General features: G+C 32.6%; 1 pseudogene; it reads right to left on the bottom strand.

Moving 5' to 3' along the window:
- Positions 1-5,491: 5,491 nt before the first annotated feature.
- LOC140438217 (dynein light chain 1, cytoplasmic-like) lies at positions 5,492-5,895 on the bottom strand (annotated as a pseudogene).
- Between the last annotated feature and the right edge of the window lie 545 nt (positions 5,896-6,440).

Below are 6,440 nucleotides of genomic sequence, written 5' to 3'. Positions count from 1 at the left end.
TTTTGTGATTTAATTCAACCTGTTTAACATTTCTATTGTTTGCCAAAGAGAGCTCCTGATTTACAGGTTTAGTTAAAATTTTTCAATTAAAAACAAAACGTTTGTAGACACAAATACATTTCACATACCGCTGCAAAATTTATGATACGAAAAAGATTAGTAAATTGTATGTAAATATTTTCTTGAAAATACTAATTTCTAATTCGTATTAAGTAATGGTATTGGACAAGAATTTTTTTAAATAACTTTTGTAGCATTTTTACTACAGTAACAGCGTTACTGTTTCATTTATGTATTTAAGGATTTTATTTTCTCGAAATATTTTATTTAGCAACGACCTTTTCTCCATTCTTTAACATTTCTGTAGTGACTTCATCTTTTTCTGGCAAATTGTTGGTTTTATTTGCTTAAGTGCTTTTCTTATTTCTGCTTTACTATAGAAATGGAAATAAAAATAGAAGTATGCTTTATTGTCACTGAAAATTGTACAGTTTTATGACAAAACTTACAAAAAGTCAAAAAAATAACAATAACGATTTAAAATTTACTAAAATTATACAAATCGTCAATATCGCAAAATAAAAGATAATAAAATTTACAATCCATTGCAAAATTTAACTAAATTGCCCAAATTGATACCCAAATATAAAAATACTTAAGTTGCTTGTACCTAAACGTACTGTAATTTCTTAGTTATTCGTTAAATAACTCTTCCACTGAATAATATGGTCTTTCAGATACATAGGGTTTTGTCAATTTACGGAACTTACGAAAAGAAGTTGTAGATTTAAGTTGCAAAGGAAGATGGTTCTATAATCTTTTTGCCGAATTTAATATACACTCAGGTGCAAAAAAATCGATTCATGGGTATTATTTGCTGAAAAAAGAAAACGTTTGAAGATATTAATTTTAAATCAGGTATATATGTAAAAGTATATGTTAGATTAAAATAATTTTTACAGATTATCTAAAAAAATCATTTATTTATAGAGACATAAGCAAAAACTCAAAAATACAAGAATATTCAAAACTTTCTGAAATTAAGAAAAACATTGGTAATAAATCAATATCTAGTGTTTCTCCCTCGGGCCCTTATAACAGCCTGTATACGTCTAGGAATTGAGGTAATTAACCTCTGGATATCAAATTGATCCAATTGGTCCCATATTTCTTAAAGAGCCGCTGTAAGTTCAGCCAAGTTGTTTGGACGGGGTACTCGTGCTCGAAGACGTCTTCCCATCATATCCCATAGATGTTCTATGGGATTGAAATCGGAACTGCCAGCTGGCCAGTTCATACGGACAATTCCCACCTCCTCTATATATTGGTTGACGATTCTAGCACGGTGAGAACGCGCGTTGTTGTCCATAAAAATAAAATTAGGTCCAATGAAAGGAGCAAAAGGTACCACATGCTGATCTAAAATACTTGTTATGTATCTTGCAGCAGTCATAGAACCTCTATCTACAATAACTAAATCAGTATGGGCTTCGGAACTGATACCAGCCCAAACCATAACGGAGCCCCCCGATAACTTATTCTTTCCGCAATATTACATTAAAAATATCGCTCTCCGTGTCTTCTCCAAACCCTTTCTCGGCCGTCTGGTGACCTTAGACAAAATCTGGACTCATCTGAGAACAATACATTGCTCCAATCTGCATCACTCTAGTTTTCATGTTCTCTTGCAAAAGCAAGGCGAGCTCTGCGATGTTCTATGGATAGTATTGGAGATAGGGCTGGTCTTGTGGATAATAAATTACCTTATACAAGTCGTCGACGAACTGTCCATCTGCTTACATCCACATTTCTCACTTCGCTAAGACGATTTGCCAGTTCAACTGAACTTAGATGCCGATTTCTCATACATGATGAGACCAGAAATCGATCATCTCTTTCGGATGTTACTCTTCTACGATCTGATCCTGGTCTTCTTGTGAAGTTACTGGTCTCGCGAAAACGCCGAACTGCTCTTTGAACCGAAGATCGACTAACACCCAACATTTCAGCTGCATAATATTGGCTACGATCATCTTGAACTAAAGTCACCGCGCTTGCAGCATCTGTCGGAGTTAGAGACATTTTGAAAGGATAATTAAATAAAAATATACCTAACACTTACCTAATACTTGGGGCACATTGTGAGAGGTGAAAAGTACGAACTTTTAAGAAATATCATGCAGGGCAAAATTAAGGGCAAAAGAAGTGTGGGAAGAAGAAAAATATCGTGGCTTCGTAATCTACGTGAATGGTTCGGGTGTAGTTCGATTGAACTTTTTAGGCGCGCTGCTAACAAAGTCGCAGTGGCCATGATGATTTCTAATCTCCGCTAGGAGTGGCACGAGAAGAAGAAGAAGATACCTAACACGTTTTGAAAATAAAATCACAACACTAAAAACAACATTCAATAAATATCTACTTGCTTCAGACCCATTTTGACAAAAACCTGAAATACCAATTTGTTTTAAGAAATACAAAAAGCAATATTAAAAATATTATTTTATTTCTCGTATACGAGGTTACACCTAAATTTACATACGTAATTTAATGTTTCCAAAATTATACAACTTCAAATAAATAAGAAATAAGGAATGGATCGATTTTTTTGCACCTGAATGTAGATTTCTTTACTAACTCAGTGGACGGGATAGGTAAATACACATTTACACAAAGGTTGAATTTCTGTTAAAGTAGTCATGATTGGTTTCTAAAATATATAAAGAGTTAAAATCTCGAGATTTTTAAAGTAGCTCCTGTAATGTGTCATTCTACTGAGGCCAAAAAGATTTCGTATTGCTCTTTTTTGTAATTTAAAAATAACATCAGATTGGGCAGCTTTAACAGAATCCCAAAAAGGAAGGCCATATCGAAGGTGAAACTCGAACAAAAAAAATATGTTATTTTGGAAGATGCTAAATTAATTTCCTTCGAAATCTTATTGCATAGCAGGTTGATGCTAGTTTCTTACTTAACAAATCAATATGAGGGGACCATTTAAGGTTGCTGTCTATAAAAATACCAAGAAATTTTACAGAATCAACGATACTGATCTAGTTGTTATTAAGAAGCAAGGGTTAAAGAGGTTCTTTATAGGATAATGTTACTGTATTATCCACGTTAAAAGAGAGTTAATTAGAGTCGGACAAGGTTTTTATTCTAAGTAGATCAGAAGTTATAGTTGCATGAAGAGTTGCATAATTAGAGTTCCTCCAGTTAATACTGATATCATCAACAAAACGAAAAATTTTTCCATCGATTTTTAAGTTAGTGATGTCATTTATAAAGATAAGAAAAAATGGAGGACCCAATACTGAACCTTGTGGTACTCCACATACAGTGCTTTTGTGACTAGAGTCAGTATCAAAAGTAAGAAAACATGGCATGGCTGGTACATTTATTAGATAAAAAGCCGAACTGACTTTGTGATAAAATGTTATTTTCAACGAAAAAAGCAGGCTTTTAGAAGTCTCTAAATAATTTTGGATAGGACCGGTAGTAAGGCAATAGATCTATAGTTGCGGACATTCAATTTTTCACCATCCATATGAAGAGGAATAGTAATGGCTGTCGTAAGGAACTCTGGAAATATACCTTTTTCAAAGGAATCGGTAATTAGTGAGACCAGAACTTTCAACACATTTATTGGGAGATTTAAGAAAATTTTTATTGATAGTCCGTCAGTACTACAAGAAAATTTGCTTTTAATACTATTGATTGTTTGGATCAGTTCAGATTTATAAACTGGTCTTACAAATAATGAATTCGAAACCTTTTATGAATTGAAGAGATAGAAAATAGGATCTTGTTGTGGCAAAATGGTTAATGTTTTATTTTTACTCACATTAACGAAGTATTCATTTAGATTATCAGGGTTTGGAAGAGAAAATGTTTCAGCTGTTTAATTTCGAAGATCGTTTATTATGGACCAAGTTTCTCTTGCAATATTTTTATAGCTACCTAGATGATTCTGATTTTTTTAGCTATTTTGATAAGTTTAAGATAGGTTCCTCTGTACTTGGAGCTATATTCAGTGACAAAGTGGTAGTAAATTTCTTGATGTGCTGTAGTGAACTGTTTTAACTTAATTGTAATTAGAGGAAATGCCTTATTGAAAATACAAACAAGCTTATGTTAAAAATCAATGAAATTATATTTCCCGTCTACAGAGGGAAAGTGCCACCCAGAAGATCAACACAAATTTTGCAATTTGCGAAAGTTCTGAGCAAAAAAAATCCTACCTAAACTTTGGGTTTTCGAGAATTATTTGTTTAGAGTGTTAAACTGGGTATATACTGCTTCATGACCAGATAGTAATGCATTAATAATTATAGAGCGTACTTCAAGGGGTGAGGAATCCGAGACAATATTATAATCAATTATGGTATATGTTGCTTTAGTAATTCTTGTAGGAGAATTAACGTGCATTATGAAACCACAATGCACGTTAGCCTACTAATTTCTGGCTGAAGCTCGAAGTTTACATTCTGAATTTAAGAGTTCAATTACTTATTCAGGTGATTTTTCTGTTGTAAAGCAGTTGAAAGTGTTTTTTTATGACCGTAATGATCTCGTTCGTGCTCGTTGATAATTCTCCAATATTGTTATTTATATATTTTTTGATATGAAATGCTATTTTTCACGATACATACTGACTTATTTTACTGTGCTCAATTATTTGTTTTAGCCAAATTTAACCCTTATAGGAAAAATTAAGCAATATTAATTTTGTTTTTGTAGTGGCCAGTTAAAGTATTTTCATAATTAACGACGTTATCTATATCATCCAACATTATACAATGTTGGAATTCCCACAATTTCTACATTATGGATTAATCTACTTCAATATAAAAAACCAATTTTTAATGTTTTTCCGAAAGTAAATTATAAATTTCTTGGTGTTTTAAACAAACAAGCCTGACAAAAAAAATTAAATTCTCAACAGGTTATTTTAGCCAATACCATTCCAAATAAAACAGGCAAACAATCGAATCATTATTTCCGATTACTAGGTAAATTACATATGAAATTAATATCATTATTATTTTTAATATTATTTTCTCACGGCGTCTGCTTTTTTCACTCCTTTCTCTTATTAACCGTAATTTGGGCAATTATCTGAAGAGTTGCATTTATTTTTTCCTTTAGAACGATTGATGTAATTGTAAATTAGTTTTGAAGACTTGCAAAAGCCTCTATTGTGTTGGAAAGAACTCTTATAGACGGTTTAATTTAAAACATCTTCATTACTGCTGAATATACATTATGCTGAGGTTGCAATATTTTGAGCATACATGTAGTCAATATTTAGTTTAACATAAAAAAATTAAATTTTAAAATAATAATTTTATGTGTTAATTGTAGATTTTTGGAAGAAGATTTGTACTTCTAATACCATAGCATGTAATAAATAAGAAAATTAAAGTAAACTGATATGACGGTATGACTTACTCTTTAATATCTGCGAAAAATAAAATACAATTAATGATGAAATTGGGGCTTTTGGAGATTAACCACTCTTAAACAACAGTATTGCCACTTGTCCTAGGTAAAAGTAGATGAAGTGGCGGGTCTCGTGGGTCACGTATGATCCGAAATTTCTACCGACGATACAATGCCATGTTGAATTGTTTTTTTTTGTCGAATTCTTTTTTAATGTAGGCGGCAATATCCTTTTCTATATTGTATTTTTCTATCGCCTGGGTAGCGCAGTATACATCATCTTGCTGCATGTCTTCGCTTATATCGGCAATTTTAATAACTGCTTTGCGGTCAGTCATTTTGGGTCCCTTAGTATCTGGAGAATTTGACGTGAATTTTACATTCGTCCACAAACGGAGAAGTAAAAAAAGTGTACGATTTGTGACTTTTTACGTTCTATAATTTTATTATTTTGTTGAATAATGACTTTTTTTAATTCAACAAAATAATAAAATTATAGAACGTAAAAAGTCACAAATCGTACACTTTTTTTACTTCTCCGTTTGTGAACGAACGTAAAATTCACGTCAAATTCTCCAGATACTAAGGGACCCAAAATGACTTACCGCAAAGCAGTTATTAAAAATGCCGATATAAGCGAAGACATGCAGCAAGATGCTGTAGACTGCGATACCCAGGCGATAGAAAAACACAATATAGAAAAGGATATCGCCGCCTACATTATAAAAGAATTTGACAAAAAATACAATTCAACATGGCATTGTATCGTCGGTAGAAATTTCGGATCATACGTGACCCACGAGACCCGCCACTTCATCTACTTTTACCTAGGACAATTAATGATAAAAATATTGTTCTACTTCCTTTCCTGGCGTGTAGGCAGCCCAGGTCTCTCTGCTGTTCCTAATGGGCTCATCTCTTCAGACATCTCTAATATGTTTTCCATGGCTGTTTGCTGGTTGAACTGAATTCTGTTTTCAGAATTCGCTACTTAGGTACCG

Source organism: Diabrotica undecimpunctata, chromosome 4 (assembly GCF_040954645.1).
Source record: "Diabrotica undecimpunctata isolate CICGRU chromosome 4, icDiaUnde3, whole genome shotgun sequence".
NCBI lineage: Eukaryota > Metazoa > Arthropoda > Insecta > Coleoptera > Chrysomelidae > Diabrotica > Diabrotica undecimpunctata.
This window is presented reverse-complemented; position numbering and strand designations above follow the sequence as displayed.